The 21,450-nt window shown below is 44.7% G+C and overlaps 2 long non-coding RNA genes across 4 annotated transcripts in view; both read left to right on the top strand.

The window, feature by feature from the left end:
• Positions 1-1,085, top strand: part of LOC140711855 (uncharacterized) — a 29,778-nt gene extending 28,693 nt beyond the window's left edge. Inside the window, exon 2 of the long non-coding RNA XR_012093166.1 lies at positions 68-1,085. This is a non-coding gene — a long non-coding RNA (uncharacterized lncRNA). The remainder of the gene's footprint in view (positions 1-67) is intronic.
• LOC140711854 (uncharacterized) overlaps positions 1-21,450 on the top strand; it is a 591,910-nt gene that overhangs the window by 133,557 nt on the left and 436,903 nt on the right. The gene's annotated exons all lie outside the window — the stretch shown is intronic.

Genomic DNA, 21,450 nt, shown 5'->3' with positions numbered 1-21,450 from the left:
AGTTGACACAAGGGATTTAGTTACAGGTAAAAACTGATGAGTTCTCCTTTTGCTCCTCATTCCTCAGATCACACTCTCCGCCCCTGCACTGTGGATGCCCAAGATGAAGGGAGATGAGCCCATGACTGGTCTCAGGTCTGCAGATGCCTAATAACAAGCAGCCTCACACAGCCCCGGTGGAGGAGAGGAGGGGGCTGTGGCTGCAGACAGACGTCGCCTGACTCTAATCTGCCAGCTATGGACTGTGTTGTTATAGGAGTTATTAAGAAATTATTTTAGGGAGATAGAGAGGAAAGGGGGTCCTTGGGAAGTTTTTCTTTTTCTTTTTTTTGAGACGGAGTGTTGCTCTGTTGCCCAGGCTGGAGAGCAGTGGCATGGTTTCAGCTCACTGCAACCTGTCTCCCAGGTTCAAGTGATTCTCCTGCCCAGCCTCCTGAGTAGCTGGGATTACAGGCGTACACCACGACACCCGGTTACTTTTTGTATGTTTAGTAGAGATGGAGTTTCACCATGTTGGCCAGGCTAGTCTCCAACTCCTGATGTCAGGTGATCCACCCACCTCGGCCTCCCAAAGTGTTGGGATTACAGGCGTGAGCCACCGCCTGGCCAATTTTTGTTTCTTTTAAAGCAGTTCCAGAAATGTTTCTTGTCTAGCAGAAAAGCCTCAGCTTTTAGAGACTGGCTGGCAAGCTTTGATATGCAAATGAAGGCCATTGGAAACTGGGTCCACCCAAATATGGTGATTCCCGCCCTCTTCTTGCCCTTGCTACCATATGTGCCTGGCAACATGGCCGTGCCCACATATCCCCACGTGTGTAGAACGTCAAGGCACCCTGCATTTGTATATTAAAAGACTAGGGTGGGAGGGCCAGTTTCTTCTCAGGCTACATGAGTGACATACCTGGTCAAACCAATCCTCTGAGCCCTGTGCAAATCAGACACCACCTCCTCTGGCCTCCTCATATAACTGGCTGTTTTCTGCTACACTTGGGGTTTCCTCTCTTTGCTTGGAACCCCCCTCCCTCTGTCCCTGTATGGGGGAACTTTTTCCTTCTTTTTTTGCCTATTAAACTCTTTGCTCCACATGTTCTGTGTTGTTTTATCTAAATTGGCATAAGACCAAGGATCCTGGTATTGCTCCAGTCACCAGAGCCATATCAGTGTGACCCTAGTCAGTGACTGTCTCCCTGGGCCTCAGTTTCCTTTCAATAAATAAGATAAATGTTATTTGGCTACAAGGTTTTTTATGAATTAACCTCAAAATGTTTACAATTACTTGACCTCAGCTGTGCATAGGGCAGCTGCCCAGATGAACAACATGTATGTGTTTGCAATGCTTGTTCCCTGGTGCCATAAAGAAATAGCACTTGAACATAAATTTAATTTTCTCAGCAAGGCCATTTTTATATTTTCTGCAGAAAGGGTACACTCGCCAGCAGTTTTGCCATGAGAGTACACCGAACAAGGGAGACAGGGTCATTTATAATCTGATGTGTCTATCTTACTGCTGTGTCCAGTTTCCATTGGCTGGAATGGGACCTCCCATTCTGTGTCTGTCCTGATTGGCTAGCAACTTAGAACTTTTTAAAAGAGGCAAAGGCAGAGAACAAAGCAAGGAGGAAGTAACTTGTGGAATGCTGAGAAAGGTAAAAACATCTTCAAATAAGGAAGAGGAACAGGCTATGACCTAATGCTTGCTTAGACCAGTATAAGCATGCCAGGGCAAATATTTAGTCTAAATTGTGAGAGCTAAGAACATAACATATATTGATTTTTTTTCTTTTAATTACAGCTAGCAGATATTTAAGAATATTAGCACACGTCTTTGAGTAAATTTTGCTTCTAAGAGAAGTTGCTATTTATTCCTAATTAGGCAGGGAGGAAAGTCTTTGAAGAGGAACCTCTACTTTACTTTTTACATATGCTTATTTGCCTCTAAGAGAAAGGGCCCTGGACCTGATTTCAGGTGGAGAAGGAGCTGCTGGGCATATCCTCTCTTCTTTGTTTCTCTCCCTAGGGACACTGAACTTCCAATGGAGTCACCTAAGTCCCCCAGGGCAATGGACTCATACATGCTGAGTCTCAGGTGAAGGTTGAGGCTCTGTCCTTGCCCAGATGAGGGCCTGGGGGCTGAGCCCTGACTAGTGACTAGCTCCAGGAGCCACTGCCTGGACAGCTGGTAAATTGTTGCTCCCAGTCAGCTCTGCCCAGGAGGCAACAACCCAGCCCTGGCATAGGCTCCCCAAAGCTCCACAGGATTCCATAGACCCCTCAGGCCAGACCCTGACTTAGTTCTCCAGGGTCTTCTCAAGGTCATGTCCATGGGGAGGGCATGGGGTGCTTGGCTGAGACTGATCTCCCCCTGCTGAGTTCCCCCCATCAGACTGTCCTTCCTCTGCAGTGAAAGTCTGCAGGGTCTGGATACAGGAAAGGAATTCTGATCTGTTGAAGTTTGTGTACCTTGTATGTGTCCTGCAGTAAATGTTCAAACCCCAACGTAGGACATAATGCAGAAGGGGACACAGGCACAGCCCAGGCCTGACAATCCCATGTATGTGAAGTCGAACTGACCCCCAATAGTCAGAGGCTGCGGGAAAATCACAATATACATGGAACTGGTCAGATACTTCCTCTTCATCTTTATGGCATATAGGGTGTAGAATCCTGTGTCCTGGGTGACATTCTGGATCAGCAGGGATGCATTGGGGTATATTGTCTCTTGAATGCTGTGTGCAGACCCTGGGGGTAGTTATTAGAGTTCCTATTACATATCCTGTAATATGGTGGTTGGTCTCCACCCTTTCCCCTTTGTACCAATAAGATCCTGGGGCAGATTGTGAGTGAATAGAAGAACCTCCTTCCACTCTGCGGCATTGGACAGCATGGCTTCAATAGTGAGCCTGGCAGTAGTTGGTGGGTTCCAGAAAGTTAAAAGTGAGGCTAAGATGGGGGAGAAAGCATCAGTCAATATTGGGACTTATGTATTTGGATGGAAAGATGGGGCCTTGGGTTCTGAGGAGGTCTCTTCACCGCCCCCAGCCCTGGAGAGAAAGAGAGAGAGAGAGAGAGAGACAGACAGACAGTGTGTGCATGTGCATGTGCACGCGTGGGTCCTGCTGAGTCAGGGTCAGCAGCATAACCCCCATTCCCTCAGCACCTCTGACCTTGGCACTTCCCAGTTTGGAATCCTCTTCCCCAGGAGTCTGCACAGGCCCCCACCCCTTACTGCCCTCAGATCCTGTTCACATCAGGGCATCCTTGGGAGACCCTTCCCCTGACACCTCCTCTAGAGACCCTGTTTCTTCCCTTTCTGACCTTTCCCTGCTCTGTTCCCTTCAGGGCTCTTGTCAGCACTTGACCTCACATTCTAGATCTCTTTGGGTGTCTGTCTTCCTCCCCATGAGATCGTGAGCTCTGTGAAGGCAAGGACTTGTGTGATCTTGGTTGCACCCCAGTGCCTGGGACAGGCTGCAGACTCCTGTCGATGAGTTCATGAGCATTCCCAGGGCCCCCCACCTCCTGGGATTTATTTGTCAATTTCTGAGGTTCATGGGTAAGGAGAGTGTTTAGTAGCCCTGGTTCTGTTTTTTTCTGGAGTGTTACCCTGACATAAAATTTTATTGTCGTCAGTTTTCAGAATTTATTCATCAGTGATGATTCACTTGCAGTATGTTAACAATGGAGATTGTTTCTCCATTAACAGCTTCAGATCATTGAGATTTTCCTGGTGTGACCCCTGTCCCTCTCTGGTGTCCTGTCCTCTGAGGCTCCAACAGAAACCCTCTGTCCCCCCTCAGAGTCCCATCCTCCCCAGGAGATCCCAGTCAGTCTCTGTGCTCCCTCCTCCCTCCCACTCCCAAGGAGTCCTCCCCTCACCTGTGAGAAGGAGCCCCTGCCAGGGGATGCGCTCTCTGCAGGGAGGGCTGAGGGAAGAGCCTGAGCTCCAGGAACGCTCTTGTCAGGGCTGCTGTGACTATGGCTCTGCTGTCCTTCCTCCCTGTGTGCTGAGTCTCCTCCCAGGGCAGGAGCACTTCCCAGGGTCATGGATGGGGGTGGACTCTGCCCAGGAAGCCTCTCTGCCCCCTCCCCTCTCAGTCCTGCCTCCTAGTCCATCCTTCCTTTTTCCTTTCTGTCTTCATTTAAATTCCCCAGACTATGCTTTGAGAAGCAAGGTTTATTTGGACCCCTGTCCCTTAACAGGACAACCCGCCCTCCCCAGCACTGATCTCTGCTGTGTCTTGGCCTTGGGTCTGTCAGCACCACAGAGAGAGTCCCTGGGGTCCCCAAACCTGGTGTTATTTTCTCTCTGACACGAAAACCCATCTGTGTATTCAGGGTCTTCTTAGTGTTCTTAAATGTCTGGGAAGGTTGGATTTCCTCCCAGCAAGGAGGTCACAAAGATGTCTGGGGTCCTACAAATGGACACATCTAGAGCTAAAGCCCAGGTCTAAGATTCTTACTTGTTCTTTCTGCAGTGCTATGTGACCCTAATTTCCTGGAAGTAACTGAGAATGAAGCTGCACGGTGCTGTAGTATTATGTCACCCAGATCCCAGACATTTCTAGATTGCTTTTATGATTTTCTCTACAGCTTGCACCACATTTATTATTATTTACTTCATACTATTTTTGTTTTTTTTTGGGAGATGGGATTTTGCTCTTGTTGCCCAGGCTGGAGTGCAGTGGCGCGATCTGAGCTCAACGCAACCTCTGCCTCCCGGATTCCAGCGATTCTCCTGCCTCAGCCTCCGAGTAGCTGGGATTACAGGCATGCGCCACCACACCCAGCTATTTTTTTGTATTTTTAGTAGAGACAGGGTTTCACTGTGTTGGCCAGGCTGTGTTGGCCAGGCTGGTCTCCAACTCCTGACTTCAGGTGATCCGCCCACCTCGGTCTCCCAAAGTGCTGGGGTTACAGACATGAGCCACTGCAGCTGGCCCATAGTATATTTTTTTCTAAATAAATGTAGTTTACAAAACATCCTTGTTTTAGCAGGGCACGGTGGCTCATACCTGTGATCCCAGCTACTCGAGAGACTGAGCTGGGAGGATGGCTTGAGGCCAGGAGTTGGAGACAAAACATCCTTGTCTGACGCAATATTGTCCATGAAATTGTAGATTTTATATGTGCTTAAATGTTTTTCTAACATGCATTAAAATAAACACATGAGTATTAAAATTAAAAAACAGCTTATTTAACTTTCACCTAAAATCAGTTTTGGGAAATGCTGATACAGTGGCATAAACATGGACTTTATATCCAGATAGGCCTGGGGTCAACTACTGACTGTGTCACTTAACTATGTCAACTTGGACAAGTCACTTGGCTTCTGTGATCCTCGATTCCCTGATTTGTAAAAGGAGGATGGTAAAATCCTCCTCGCAGAGTTGTTGGGAATAAGTGAGCTGCTGTGGGAGCCCAGTGCCCAGGTGGGTGTTGAGTACACGATGGTTATCATTGTGGTTATTGCTGTGGAATTCTGGTTATTTTCCAAAGAGAGTATCTGGAATATTGGGCTTGTGGATTTCTGCTGACGTGCATATGTGATAAAGTTACTTTTTCACTCGTTAGGACTTGTGGCGCATCTGTCATTATTTTCATGTCACAGTTTCACTACCTGTTTGCTCTGTGATTTTGGTCAAGTTGCCTAACTTTTCTGTGCCTCATTTACCTAATTTGTACAAAGTGGGTAACAACTAGTGTGAGTGTGTATTTCCCAGATCTGACCACTAGGGGGCACAGAAGCACCAGCACTTACTGACCATGGGTATATCAGTGCTGACGATCTGTAAACATCCTTCTCCCATGAAAGAAACCAGGGCTCCCTGGAGAAATAACTGATTCCAGGACTGGGTCAGGAAAGCATAGAGGAGCCTGGAGCTTCTTGTGGGGCCGGAAAGTAGGGAACTACACGAAAAATGATGGGGATGTGTCAAAAGGTCACAGATTTCCAAGGAGCTCTCAATGGTCAATTTTGGGACAATATGAACAACATAATAAATAACGATAGTAATGGATTCCAATTCATAAAAACCCATGAGTCCATGCTGATATAAATAAATAATTGAATAAATAAATAAAATGAGGGAACAGAAGTAGCTTTTTCTTGTAGCAGAATTCCAGCTAATAAATGTAGAAGGAGTGATGGAAATAGAAAATCACTATTTGGCTAACACCACAGTAACTGTTATTTGTAGGCAAGGATCATCATGGAATATGAAGGGGCCTGGAATGAGGCAGGAGTGAGAACAGGTGGAGTGACTTTGTTTCCCTGAGAGGAGGGAAGAAACAAGCCATGAGTCAAAGCCCCTTGATTTTTGTTTGACAATTCTTCTGTCTGTGTTTTCAGATTCTCCCAGCCTGTTGCCTTGTCACAGAGTTGGTTGTGGACTCTGCTATGGCAGGATTTATAAAGCACCTGCAGGGGCCAGGGGCTGTGCTAGGCAGTGGAGCCTGTGTGAGTCAAAGGGTCAGGCAGGGCCTAAGCTTGGTCTCATGCAAACCACTGATGTGACTTCTTCCTGGAAAATTCTAAAAATAATCTCTGCCTTCAGGAGGCTCAAGTCTAATGAGGGAGATGACATCCACTTCCTAAAGCCTAGAGATATGAGTGCAGTCATCTCTCAAAGTGGCAGAAGTGGACAGGGGACTCTGAGTTGGGTGGGTAGAACTTGAGCTGGCCTCACAGGGTGGGGTAGGATTTGGGTTGGTGGAGGGCAAAGAGAACGGCTGTGTGGAGCAGTGGTGTGTTGTAGGAGAGGCGCTCTCTGGAGCTCTTTGTATGGAGATCATTGAGGGTAGGGGCTGTTTGTGTTCATTTTTGTATTCCCTGAACTCATAGAGCCTGGCACTTTGGGAGTATTCTATAATTGACTGTTGAATGGAATGATCATTTTGTAACCTGTTAACTGGGCCTGATGTGTTATAAAATATGCAAAAGTGCAGCCTATGTCTTAGAAAATATATGAAAGTGCAGCTTATGAGCAGAAAGAAAATCTTAGTAAACGATCCCATGTATGCATAGAGCCTGGTGCGGCCACTTTACTTACGCTGCTGAGTTCTCATCAGTCCATACTGAGGCCACCACGGGGGCTGGGAGCTCCTCCTCAGACCTCCCTCCGGGTGCCTAAGTCTCTTTACCCCTCTGTTCTCCCAGGTCCTGCTCCCTGTCAGTTAACTCCATCTGGTTTCCTCTCCATGCACTTGGGGTGGGTGTCACATCCTGTGTCTCATCACTGGGGGCTTCGGGTCCTTCAGATCCATTGATTAAAACACCTTTAAAACAAATGGACTTTCCTCTTGTTAGCATGACAACTTCTTATAACGCATCTCAAGAACATTATTTGTGTCAAGAGTCTCTCTGATGTACAGAGGCGCTCCCTCCCCCAGGAAGGAGGTAAGGGGAAGTTGGGAGAAAACACCGTCCTGCCTGGGTTACTTATTTCCCTGTTGTACAGTGTACTTGGTAGAAGTTCAAAAATATTTGTTGACTTTGACCATGATCCACATGGCTCGCATATAGTCATTTATTCACACATACATTCAGTGAGGCTTTGAGCGCCTAGTGTGTGCCTGGTATTTGCTAGACGGTGGAGGCTGAGATCAGGTGTGCTGCTGTCTCTGAGGAGCTCTCACTATACAGCTGCACCTAGGGTGACCAAATCCACCTGCCCTGCTTTACAGACATGGAAATTAAAGTGCAGGGAAGTTACAGGATTAGTTCAATGTCACAAGGTCACTAGCCTCAAAGTTACAGGAGTAAAGCAAGTTTCCTGACTCGCTGGATTTTCTGTTAGTGTGCAGCTACCTGGCTGCTGCAGGTACAGACGTGGTGAGCTCCCATAGGAGAGAGGACATTCTGAGTGAAGTGGGAGCCCTGAGCACCCTGGATTAGCCAGGAGGACATGCTGGGTCCACCTGTGACTGCACAAAGGACCATTGGGGACATTTGCATTCTCTTTTTCAGTTTGAGCTTGAAATGAGGAAAACTGATCTCAGAAAACCAGGAGTGGAAGATTTTTTTTTTTTCTTTTTTTTTTTGAGACGAGTCTCGCTCTGTCACCCAGGCTGGAGTACAGTGGGGCAATCTCAGCTCACTGCAAGCTCCGCCTCCCAGGTTCACGCCATTCTCCTGCCTCAGCCTCCCGAGTAGCTGGGACTACAGGCACCTGCTACCACGCCTGGCTGATTTTTTGTATTTTTAGTAGAGATGGGGTTTCACCGTGTTAGCCAGGATGGTCTCGATCTCCTGACCTCGTGATCCACCAGCCTCGGCCTCCCAAAGTGCTGGTATTACAAGCGTGAGCCATCGCGCCTGGCCAGTGGAAGATTTTTCACAGGGCATTGGTGAGATGGGTCAGAGAAGCCTGTGCTGATGTCTGTCACGGTATTTCTCACTGAATGGCAATGGTCTTGCTTTGAGTGGGTTCTGTCCATAACCTGGAGCTCTGTGAGGCAGGGACCGGGTGTGATTCACCGTTGTCTCTCCAGTGACAGTGCACAGCAGGCTCTGATAAATATTTCTTACAAAATAAAACAGAATAAAAAGTAGACATCTGCATAGATGTGGGATGACTGAGCAGCAGCAGAAGCAGGAAAAGTCAGTGTCCCCAGATCAGCTGATATGGGGTTTGGCTTCTAGGAGGTGCCAGGATGGGATTGGGGATCCTGTGGCTCTGCTGCTCTGGGGAACACCCCTATGATTCGGAGTGTCTGCTGTGATTGCTGCATTTCACTTGCTCATGGGTAAGTGAGCAGAGGGTGTGGGGCTTCAGGTGACCCCTTATGGCAGGTGGCCGAGGGAAGATGGGGTGGGTGGCGCATGAGGGTAGTTTACGCATATTTGAAGGTTGGTTGTATGAAAAGGTGTTAAACTTATTTCAGCCTGTGGAGAGTAGGATGAGGATTGGTGAGTGTGAATCAGATACATTTTGACTCAAGATGAAAAAGAACTGTCACAGTAAAGGAAGTTTCCTTGGAAAATTACAAGTTTACTGGCAGAATTCAAGCCAGGGATTGGGGTGTCTGAAAATACCTCTCAATGATTTTTAAGGTAACAAGGGCAGAGCTTGGCTTGGAATGTGGTTTCCCACTGATATCACATATTAAGTATTATAAAACCTGTCCTTTGCAGTGAGACATTGCTCAGTGATGCAGGCTGAGCTCTCTATGACAGTTACTTTCAGTCATGTGGGCAGCTGTGATTGTCTTATCCAGTCTGTGACTTGGACTTCACCAACTACCTCTGTTCCTACCCCGGCCAGCCCTATCCCCTCCTTTACCCCAGGAGTTAGGTGCATTAACTGATAATGGCCACAAGGTGGCAGTGCCGACTCTCTGTTCTTTTTTGGTTGTTTTTTTTTTCTGAAAGGGAGTCTCCCTCCGTTGCCCAGGCTGGAGTGCCCTGGCGCGACCTCGGCTCACTGAAAGCTCCGCCTCCCACGTTCAGGAGATTCTCCTGCCTCATCCTCCCGAGTAGCTGGGACTACAGGCGCCTGCCACCACGCCCACCTAACTTTTTGTATTTTTAGTAGAGACAGGGTTTCACCGTGTGAGCCAGGATGGTCTCGATCTCCTGACCTCGTGATCCGCCCACCTCAGCCCCCCAAAGTGCTGGGATGACAGATGTAAGCCACTGCGCCTGGCCCTTTCTGGTGTTTTCTAAAACCTCTACCAGAATGTGGGCAAGCCTAAGAGGCTTTTAGGATTAAGAAAAGGTCACGAATGAGGTGAAAGGTAAACCTCATTATTATTTTTCTCTTGTGAGGTTACATAGTTGAGATGAGTATGAAATAGTTGCATTTTAGAAGTGGAAGACACTGGAGAGAAGTGCTTCACAAATCTTAATGTGTTCATGGATCACCCGAAGATCCTGATTAATTAAATACAGGTTCTGATTCTTCCGGTGGGGCCTGAGATTCTCAGTTTCTAAGGAGTTTTGGATGATGTCGTTGCTGCTGGTTGGTGGACCACACTTTGAGTAGCAAGGTTTGAGGGTCATTTAGATATTAATTCTCATTGCATGTGATTTATGGCTGAAGAGAGACCAAGCTACAGAGAGAGAATATAACTTACCTTCCATAGCCATGCCCTCACTTCATGACTTTTTGCATTTAAGCCCAGGACTTCAACTTCTCCGTCCAATTCTTGTTCCATGCATCACGTGCCCCCCTACACTATTGTTGGTGGTATCTCTTTACCTTAGGAGCCCAGAACCCCATTTCCACCACCCACCGATCTTGGCTCAAGGTTTCACTTTGACTGTTTCTGCCCTTACTCAAAACCTTCAGGGGCTCTTCTATAATCACAAGATCAAGTCTGAACCTCTATATCTACTGTTCATGGCTCTACAACATGTGATTCCCCCTTTAGCAAGCTTACATAACTTCCCCTTGTTTTTAACTGACTGTTTGTGCTCTGGCTCCCCCTGCTCCTTCCTGTTCCCTACACATACTTCGTTCAGGTCTCTCAGTGGTAGTGGTGGTTACACGGTCTCTGCTGTTAGCCTCACCAAGTTTCTAATCCCATATCCACCACCGACCTTGACAAGTTACTTCCCCTTTCTGAGGATGAGCATCCTCCTCTGAAATACTTTCAAGTATTGATTGAGAGAGTAAATAAAATAACATCTGCAAGCCCACTCTCATTCCTCGGACCCTCTTTAAAACGAGCATCTATGCAGGGTGGGGAACATCACACACCAGGGCCTGTCATTGGGTGGAGGGAGGGGGGAGGGATAGCACTAGGACATACACCTAACGTAAATGACGAGTTAATGGGTGCAGCACACCAACATGGCACATGTATACATAAGTAACAAACCTGCACATTGTGCACATGTACCACGGAACTTAAAGTATAATTAAAACAAAAACAAAAACAAAAAAACCCTAGCATCTACAGTGGTGCCTGACATCTGGTTCCCTAGCTTATGTTTCTCCATGTCTCAACTTTCCTAAGGCTGAACCATTCAAGGCCTAACCTGAACCCTGTCTCTTTTGTGAGCCTTTCTTTCTTTCTTTCCTTCTTTCTTTCCTTTCCTTCCTTCCTTCCTTCCTTCCTTCCTTCCTTCCTTCCTTCCTTCCTTCCTTCCTTCCTTCCTTCCTTCCTTCCTTCCTTTGTATTCCTTCCTTTGTATTCCTTTGTATTCCTTCCTTCCTTCCTTCCTCTCTCTCTCTTTCTCTCTCTCTTTCTTTCTCTCTCTCTCTCTCTTTCTTTTTTGAAGGAGTCTCACTCTGTTGCCCAGGCTGGAGTGCAATGGCTCAGTCTCGGCTCACTGCAACCTCCGCCTCCTGGGTTCAAGCAGTTCTCCTGCCTCAGCCTCCCGAGTGGCTGGGATTACAGGTGTGTGCCACCATGCCCAGCTAAGTTTTTTTTTTTTTTTTTTTTTGTATTTTAGTAGAGATGGGGTTTCACTATGTTAGTCAGGATGGTCTCGAACTCCTGACCTCAAGTGATCCGCCTGCCTTGGCCTCCCAGAGTATTAGGATTACAGGCGTGAGCCACCATGCCCGGCCTTATGAGCATTTCTGACCCAGTTGATCCCACCCTTCTATAGATTGTTTCGCCCATGTATTGGCATTTAATTATGTGCCAGTCCTCCCAATGAGACCCCGTAGGGAGGCTGGAAGGGTATTGGCTGTGTGAGAATTGAAGGCTAATTGAGTGAGTTCTTTTCTTACTACCCACTGAGTGTTAGAGCTGCCATCTCTCTTTTTTTTTTTTTTTTTTCCCCAGCTATTGCCAGCAGCAGTTCCTCCTGCACCAGCAGCACCAGACCCTGGCAGGCATGTGAATACCCTAGGGATTGCTCTTGTCAGGTTCCTTCCTGCCTTTGGTTGAATTGGCATTTTCTTTTCTCATCTTATCAGATGGCCCCTCCGAGGAGGTGATTGATGATATCCCTTTATGGAAACCCTAAGATATTAACTCTAAGGAAGTTTACCACATTCTTTTCTTTTCTTTTCTTTTTTTTTTTGAGACAGAATTTCACTCTTGTTGCCCAGGCTGGAGTGCAATGGCACCATGTCGGCTCACTGCAACTTCCGCCTCCTGGGTTCAAGTGATTCTCCTGCCTCAGCCTCCTGAGTAGCTGAGATTACGGGCATTCACCACCACACCTGGCTAATTTTATGTTTTCAATAGTGATGGGGTTTCTCCATGTTGGTCAGGCTGGTCTTGAGCTCAGGTGATTCACCCTCCTCGGCCTCCCAAAATGCTGGGATTACAAGTGTGAGCCGCTGTGCCCGGCCTGACCACAGTATTTTCTAACTTAAACAACTTGGTGGCAGGAGATGTGTACACTTTCCTATTTCATAAAATTTACAACAGATTCAGAAGAGATTAAGGACAAAGGACCAAATGGGGAGGACAGGTTTGTTTAAGGGAGGTCATGTACTTTCAATCTGGAGTTAATGAATTGTTCATTCAACTCTATGTGGAAGTGTGCATCTTTGCATGTGTGGTCGTATATTTGGATCACATGATTCATAATTCTGTCCCTGTCAGTGGCAATTAGGAGCTCATGTCAGGCTTATGAGAATAAAATATATGGGTGTGCACTATTACTGAAGCCAGGGTTTCTGATATCTGGAGAGAAAATAGGCCAGGAGGGCTGGTCACCTCACTTAGTGTCCTGCCTTCTCTCTCTCTCTCTCTCTCTCTCTCTCTCTCTCTCTCTCGACAGAGTCTCACTCTGACACCCAGGCTGGAGTGTAGTGGAGTACAGCTCACTTCACCTCCTGGGCTCAAGTGATTCTCCCATATCAGCCTCCTGATTAGCTGGGACCACAAGCACATGCCATCATGCCCAGCTCATTTTTTGTTTTGTTTATTTGTTTGTCTGTTTTTGTAGAGATAGGGTTTCACCATATTGCCCAGGCTGGTCTCGAACTCCTGGGCTCAAGTGATCTAGCCATTTTGGCCTCCCCAAATGCTGGGATTACAAGTGTGAGCCACCATGCCCAGCCCTGCCTTCTCTTTTTATTAGACAGCAGTCTATTCACTCATCATGTTCCCAATAAGAGGATTTTTAACCTTCTCATTTTCCTACCAGGGGTCCATGCCAAAGTCCATATGTATTTATTTGTGTCTAGAATTGGATGTTCTTTCTGAAAAGAGAAGCCCAAGGAATGACTTCCTAGCTGATTTCCAGGATTCTTTTTTTTTTTCTTTCTTTTTTATTTATTTATTTATTATTATTATACTTTAAGTTGTAGGGTACATGTGCATAACGTGCAGGTTTGTTACATATGTATACTTGTGTCATGTTGGTGTGCTGCACCCATCAACTCGTCATTTACATCAGGTATAACTCCCAATGCAATCCCTCCCCTCTCCCCCCTCCCCATGATAGGCCCCGGTGTGTGATGTTCCCCTTCCCGAGTCCAAGATTTCCAGGATTCTAATCTTCATTGTCTAAACTTTGAGTTTCCATCCCTGGATACTCCTTAGAGTCACTTGTAGGGCATTTGAAACCTACCAGTGTCTGTGCCTTCTCCAAGTGTGTCTGATTTGATTGGTGTATGGTATGGCCCAGCCATTGGTTGGTTAAGAATGCTTCCAAGGAAAATGGTCACTTTATTGTGGAGGAATTTTAGTCCAGGGCTCAAAGTTAACATCCCGTTAATTAGAGATATCGACATCTCAGGACATCCTAATATGGATAGAGAAGGCACAAAATCACCTCTTTGGTTTTCTTGCCCAAAGTACATAATCTCAGTTTAATCACGAGAAAAAATTAGAAAAATTTATACTGAGGATAACTGTACAAAATAACACGCCAATACTTTTCAAAAATTTTAAGGTCATGAAGGCAAAAGAAAGTCTGAGAAACTGTCCCAAATTAAAGGAGACTGAGAGGACAGAACAATGAGATGCAATGTGTGGTCATACATTGGACTCTGTTCCAGAAAAAGGACATTAGTGGGAAGATAAAGAGGATTTGAATAAGGTTTGTAGATTCATTCATTGTACGATGCCAGTGATCATTTATTGATTTTAATGTTTGCACTGTGGTTATCTAAAACAATATTTAGGGAAGTTGAGCAGAAAGTATATGGGGACTCTATTGTTGGGACATTTTTGAAAGTCTGAAATTATTTCAAAATGAAAAGTTTGGAAAACAAAGAAGAAATCCAGGTATTTCTGTTAAGTTGCCAGAGTTGAAGACCATTTCCCAAGTTATCTTGCCTAATATTGTAGAGTAATCTTCCTGGAAATGCTATTTGTCATGTTTGTGAGCTTCTCAGAGCTTTCCAGTGACTTCTCTTATCTGTAGGATGAAGTTCCCGTTCCTTAGGCTGTCATTCAGAGCCCTCATAGCCCAGCCCCAATCTACTCCCTTGATTTACATTGAAGGACCTGACCCACATTTTACTTTCTCATTTCCAAACATTTTCTAATTCTTTTCCCTGTTCATATCATACCCTTGCCTGTGTTCTCAGCCTCCTGAGTTGTTCTTTGTCCTAATGGCCCATTTCAGATCCTGTCTCTTCATTGAAGCCTGTAGAGTTATTTCTGTTAGAAGCAGTCATCTTTCCTTTCTTTGAATTCCTGTAGGTACAACGGTATGGAGTGAAACATGAGTTTTATTTTATTATATTATATTTTAGAAAAAATCAATTTATTCTGCTCATTGAAAGTTTTTCTTTTAAAAAAACTTAAAATTTTGATTGGAGAAGGATTAGAGATTAAATTGTTGATGTTTGAATTTCATTGTGGTTTTAAAAAACTTTTATTTTAGGTTCAGGGTACATGTGCAGCTTTGTTATGTAGGTAAACCCGTGTCACAGGGGTTTGATGTACAGATTATTTCATCACCCAGCTACTAAGCCTAATACTCAGTAGTTATCTTTCCTGCTCCTCTTCTTCCTCCCACTCTCCACCCTCTGGTAGGCCCCAGTGTCTGTTGTTCCCCGTTTTATGTCCATGTGTTCTCATCATTTAGCTCCTACTTATTTTTTAATTTTAATTTAACGTAATGTTATTTATTTATTTATTTTTTCGAGACAGAGTCTCGCTGTATCGCCCAGGCTGGAGTGCAGTGGCGCCATCTCTGCTCACTGCAAGCTCCGCCTTGTGGGTTCGGGCCATTCTCCTGCCTCAGCCTCCCGAGTAGCTGGAACTACAGGCAACCACCACCATGCCCAGCTAATGTTTTTGTATTTTTAGTAGAGATGGGTTTTCACTGTGTTAGCCAGGATGGTCTCGATCTCCTTACCTCGTGATCCACCTGCCTCAGCCTCACAAAGTGCTGGGATTACAGGCGTGAGCCGCCGCGCCCAGCCTTATCCCCACTTATAAGTGAGAACATGCAGTATTTGTTTTTCTGTTTCTGTGTTAGTTTGCTAAGGATAATGTCCTCTAGCTCCACCCATGTTCCTGCAAAGAGATTATTACATTATTTTTTATGGCTGCATAGTATTCTGTGGTGTATATGTACCACATTTTAAAAATGCAGTTTTCCATTGACAGGCATTTCGGTTGATTCTATGTCTTCTCTATTGTGAACAGTACTGCAGTGAACATTCGTGTGCATGCGTCTTTATGATAGGATGATTTATATTCCTCTGGGTGTATACCCAGTAATGAGATTGCTAGGTCAAATGGTAGTTCTGTTTTTATCTCTTTGGGGAATTGCCATACTGCTTTCCACAATGATTGAACTAATAATTGACACTCCCACCAACAGTGTATAAGCACCCCCTTTTCTCCACAGCCTTGCCAGCATGTTATGTTTTTTGACATTTTTGATAATAGCCATTCTGACTGGTGTGAGATGGTATCTCACTGTAGTTTTGATTCGCATTTCTTGAAGGATCAGTGATAGTGAGCTTTCTTTCCTATGCTGTTTGGCCACATGTATGTCTTCTTTTGAAAAGTGTCTGTTCGCCAGGTGGAGTGGCTCACACCTGTAACCCTAGCAATTTGGGAGGCTGAGGTTGGTGGATTGAGGTCAGGAGTTCAAAATCAGCCTAGTCAACATGGTGAAACCCTGTCTCTACTAAAAATGAAAAAAAAAAAAAAAAATAGCTGGATGTGGCGGTGGGCACCTGTAATCCCAGCTACTTGGGAGGCTGAGGCAGGAGAATTTCTTGAACTCGGGAGGTGGAGGTTGCAGTGAGCTGAGATCATGCCACTACACTAAAAAAAAAAAAAAAAAAAAAGTGTGTTCATGTCCTTTGCTCACGTTTTAGTGGGTTTTTTTTTCTTGTGAATTTGTTTAAGTTCCCTATAGATGCTGGATATTACATTTTTGTCAAATGCATAGTTTGCAAATATGTTTTCCCACTCTGTAAGTTGTCTATTTACTCTGTTGATAGTGTCTTTTGCTGAAAGCATGAGTTTAGGATTCAGAAATATGTGAGTCTGAGTCCTAGTTCCACCTTTTGTCAGGTGAGATAAGGGACAAGTTAATTGATGTCTTGGAATAATGGGATAATAGTGCCTACTTAAAGCGTCATTGTGAGCATTGGATGAGGTGCAAACATAAAGGTCCCCAGCATGTAGCAGATTACTTCCTCTTCATTCCTGTAGCTCAGTGGTTCCAAAGGTATTATGGGTGGTGTGAACTCTCTTATCAAAATTTTCTGTAGATCTTTCAAAAATATTTGTATCTGGTCATCACAAAGATGACCTCAAACTGAACTGAATGCTTAGGACTTTAAGAAGTTCAACTGACATTTGGATTTTTGTGAACACAACTCAGTAAATAAGTTATCTATCAACAGAGGAATGTAACCCAGCAGAGGAATAAGGGAATGACAATGGTATTGTAAATGGGAGAAAGCTGTGATGCCTTCCACACTCATCCCTTTGTTCTCAGTCAGACAATATCAAGAAAGTACAACTTCTAAAATTATGTAAAGGAAAATAAACACCTCAGGACTGCCAAACTCATTTCACCAAAGGGATACTTCAGCCTGGAGATTGAGTCATGCAAGACCCTCATTTTTTCCCCAAATGAACAACTGTTACTTTACAACCTTGTGCCAAAGCATTGTACATTAGCCAGAGCCTCAGGAGAAGACGAAAAGGCCCTAGGCATATCCGGATGACCTCCCTCACAAATTGTTTTTTTGCTGTCCTTGAACCACATTTGAAGTATATTTGTGGAATAGACTCTTCCAAGTACTCTTGAATATTGGCTTCTCATAACTATGGAGATCATGCCATTGGACTAGGAAAAAAAACCCAGGACTTTAGTTACAAATAAATGCATTCATGATGATTGCTAACCCAACATCAAGCGGAACAAGAGTGAATTATGTGGGGGTAAATTGATACAGGACTAAAATGATTTTTTCATGACCTTTTTTGTAAAAAAAAATTGCTGACTTTTTTTATGTTTTGCTCTCCAGAGTCAAAAAAGTTTGGTTTTTTTTTTTTTGTTTTTTGTTTTTTTTCATTTTGAGCTTTTTAGCGTACAACAAATTGGGTAAAGTATAATTTTGTGAGCACAATTTGAAAGATTTATCTTTCTCTCTACCCAATTTCTACAAAAATAAACTATTTGTGCATATTCTTAATTTATGGCAATATAGGTATTTGCATAAATTCCATAAGAATTTGTTTTCTCTTGTAACAGGACACAATTGGAGACACTGGTTATTTTACTAAGGCTTTGAGTGAAATGGTATATTTTCAGATATGACCAGAATGCTATGAGGAATTGAGATTGACTTTATAGAACTCACAAAAAGCCTCTTAGATAGACTCACCTGGTTACCTTGTCTATGCAGTTTCTTCAAAAAGTTAATGATCTGTGGTAAGTAAAGAATGTCACTTTCTGATAGGGCCAGGAATCCCCAAGTTATTTTGAGACCTCAAGAAAAGAGGAATTCACAGAATTCATACAAGTATCTACAGGCACAGATAAATCCCTGGCTTGTATAGCCTTGAGAGGCTTTTGGAAGTCTAATCTGAGATTCCTTATGAAAAAGGTCTCAGCAAAGCCAATTTAAAAAAACTCTCTATGGCCAACCACTATTGTTGCTGTACTTTATGCAAATAATCAGGCCAGGTATAAGACTAAAACTTATTTTACAAATACATTTGTCCTACTATGATTTGTCTTTCATAAAAATGGGAGCCTGGAGAGAGAAAAATTTGTGTTTCAGAAGAAAACTTCAGTACAACTGTTATTAAATTCTAGGCTTGTTCATTATTTTTGAGTTTTATTATTTGCCTATAATTTGGACTGAATCCTAAATTCTTTCCTGGCTATGAGTATCAAAAGCAATGATTTCAAGATTTTCTTCCATTTTTGAATATTAGAAATGAAAAATGTGCTTTTCTTCAAGCCCTGAAAACTGAAACTAGACAAGTTAAGTAAACTGTTGGAGAAATCACAGCAACTTATATATAAACAACCTTTGTGCCTGTTGATGTATGGGCTACACAAAAGGGTCACATGAACACTGGATTTTGACTGAGATTCAGAGAAATCTGTGAGAGTGTCACTGCAGTTAGAAGATGCTTCAGAGACTCTAGAAAAATGAGTCTATAGGCCGGGCGCCGTGGCTCATGCCTGTAATCCCAGCACTTTGGGAGGCCCAAGCGGGCGGATCACAAGGTCGGGAGATCAAGACCATCTTGGTTAACACAGTGAAACCCCGTCTCTACTAAAAATTACAAAAAATTAGCCGGGCGTGGTGGTGGGCGCCTGTAGTGCCAGCTACTCAGGGGGCTGAGGCAGGAAAATGGCCTCAACCCAGGAGGCGGAGCTTGCAGTGAGCCGAGATCGCGCCACTGTGCTCCAGTCTGGGCGGCAAAGCCAGACTCTGTCTCAAAAAAAAAAAAAAAAAAAAAAAAAGAAATGAGTCTATACTATAGATTGCTGCAGACATTACAGGTGAGCCAATGTGCAGCTGAAAGTGTTAGTGGTGATGGCCCAAAGAATTGCCCTAATCGAGGAGGCACTTGTGTATCCTCAATTGGATTCCAGGATTATACTTTTTTGTTGTTGTTGTTGTTGCTATAATTAGTCCTTGGTCCTTTCTGATTTGACTTCACCCCCGTTTCCATGGGAGATGACTTCCTAGGAATGACCCTTCATAGTGATGTAAGATCAGATGAAACATACAGCCACAAAGTCATGTATTTAACAGTGATTTCTCTGAAAGATTTAGAATAATATAGGGGGTGGGCAGGTGTGGTGCACTGCCCATAGACCGCGCCCGGCCTATAGACTTATTTTTCTAGAGTCTCTGAAGCATCTTCTGAAATCTTCACATTTTGAAAGGCCAAGGTGGAAGGACTGCTTGAAGCCAGGAGTTCAGGACCAACCTGAGCAACAAAATGAGACCACATCTCTACAAAAGATAAAACACAATAAATTAGCTGGGTGCAGTGGTGCATGCCTGTAGTTTCAGCTATTTGGGAGGCTGATGTGGGAGGACCTCCTGAGCCCAGGAGTTTGAGGCTACAGTGAGCTACGATCATGTCACTACACCCTAGCCTAGGTGACAGAGTTTTTTTTTTCTTAAAAAAAAAAAAAAAAGCGGGGTGGGGGGTGGGGGGAACAGGAAGGCAGAAAGCCTCAGGGATCTCCAGATGATTGCCCTCTAAATAGTTCTTTGCTGGCCTCAAAATCTTTCAAAATGTATAGCGTTTCATAAAACAAGGCATGTCAATTATAACTTCAGGTGTGCAATCAAAATCTACCTCTTAAACTGAAGCCTGTTAAGTTTTATTCTGATATTTATCATCCCAGGCACAGAACAAAGGCAAGATGAGATCAATTATTCTTCCACCTATCCCATCTCTTTCTACCTGCTTTCCCCCCTGTAAGGAAATATATAAATACTAAGCCTTCTGCAACCTCTTCAGAGAGAACACCACACCCACAGAAGTTTTCTGTGATTCGTATTTTTCCAGGGTGCACTCTCAAGCTCTGGCTCAATAAACCTTAACTGGTTAAGACCCTTGCCTCAGTCACTCATTCTGGATGACCACCATGAGTCTTGCACAGGCCTTCACTGATCCCTTTGCTACCCAGGTGATGTGTACCTAGGTGAGTTAGGTTCCCACGAGTCAAACACTCTTCTCCCTTTCTGCCTTCTCTACCTCCCCCTCCTCATTCAGTGCTGTGTGCCCAGGTCTGGCCCCAGCTCCCAGGCCATTAGTATTAGCCTAAGAAAGCAAGACCAGGAAGAACAGGCTGAGAAGGAAGTCAGAGGCCAACAGGCATGAAAAGAGGCAGATGGGACTGTCATTTCTCAGAGCCACCCACTCTGGGTGTGCTTTATGACTGCTACTGGATTTGGAATCTTTTCCTCTCTGTGGCCATAATGGGAATTCACCCTTCTCCTACTTCCTTCCTGTTATACTTTCTATTCATAGGGAACTCCATTTGTGACCAGAGAATGGCTGTAAAAATGGTTGACAGTTGAGTAAAACTGACTTTGTAATGACTGGGAACCTGGCTCTGTTTTTTTCCAAAAGAGACTGAGATTCCTCAAAACCAGCTTTTATGCAGGGCTGTGCCGTTGTGAGTGTGACGTTAGGGAACAGGTGCATAAGTGAAGGGTGAGACAGAAAACAAAATGCTAGCTCTTTGTCAAATCCTGAAAGCAGAGGCGGCAAAAATCATTCTGGAAGGTGGATGTCATTTAGGAGACCTTGGAAATCCCAGGGTATCCTCTTCCCAGATGAAGTGGAGGATAAGGTTAAATTATGGAGTTGGGTGATAGTGGGTACATTACTTCTCTGCCTCGTTTTTTTTTTTTGACAGAGTCTCAATCTGTCACCCAGGCTGGAGTGCAGTGGCACGATCTCACCTCACTGCAAGCACTGCCTCCTGGGTTCACGCTATTCTCCTGCCTCAGCTTCCCGAATGGCTGGGACTACAGGCGCCCACCACCAGGCCTGACTAATTTTTTTGTATTTTTAGTAGAGATGGGGTTTCACCATGTTGGCCAGGATGGTCTCAAACTCCTGACCTTGTGATACGCCTGCCTCAGCCTCCCAAAGTGCTGGGAGTATAGGTGTGAGCCACCGCACCCGGCCTGCTTCATTTTTTTAATCTGTAAAAATGGGGATAACATGCAGGAATTTTTGTGAAGATGTTAGCTACATGGAAAGATCTTAGAATAGTGCCTGGCACATAGTGAGTGCCAAGTCAGTGCAAACTATTATGATTATGGGAATAGGAAAAGGTGCCATCCTGGACGTGTAGGGTGAGGAAGTATTTTCCAGCCAGGGTCCTAGCAGGCCAACTGGAGATGAAGATGGTTAAGCAGAAGCAGCTTAACTTCCAGGAGTGGAAGGATTGGGGAGCAGTAACTCATGCACAAGATTCTGTGAAAATGCCTTTACCCAACAGCAGGGATACCCAGAATGGGTGTGGCTTCTGTCACAATTGTTGTCTGAGAGTGTGTCCTAGACTCAAATGGCTTTGATGTAAGCCAAGTACAGAAACGGGCTTCAGGGCTACCTTGCACATAGCAT

This window comes from Chlorocebus sabaeus, chromosome 6 (assembly GCF_047675955.1).
Source record: "Chlorocebus sabaeus isolate Y175 chromosome 6, mChlSab1.0.hap1, whole genome shotgun sequence".
Classification (NCBI taxonomy): Eukaryota; Metazoa; Chordata; class Mammalia; order Primates; family Cercopithecidae; genus Chlorocebus; species Chlorocebus sabaeus.
The sequence above is the reverse complement of the archived record's forward strand: the minus strand, read 5'-3'. Positions and strand labels throughout refer to the sequence as shown.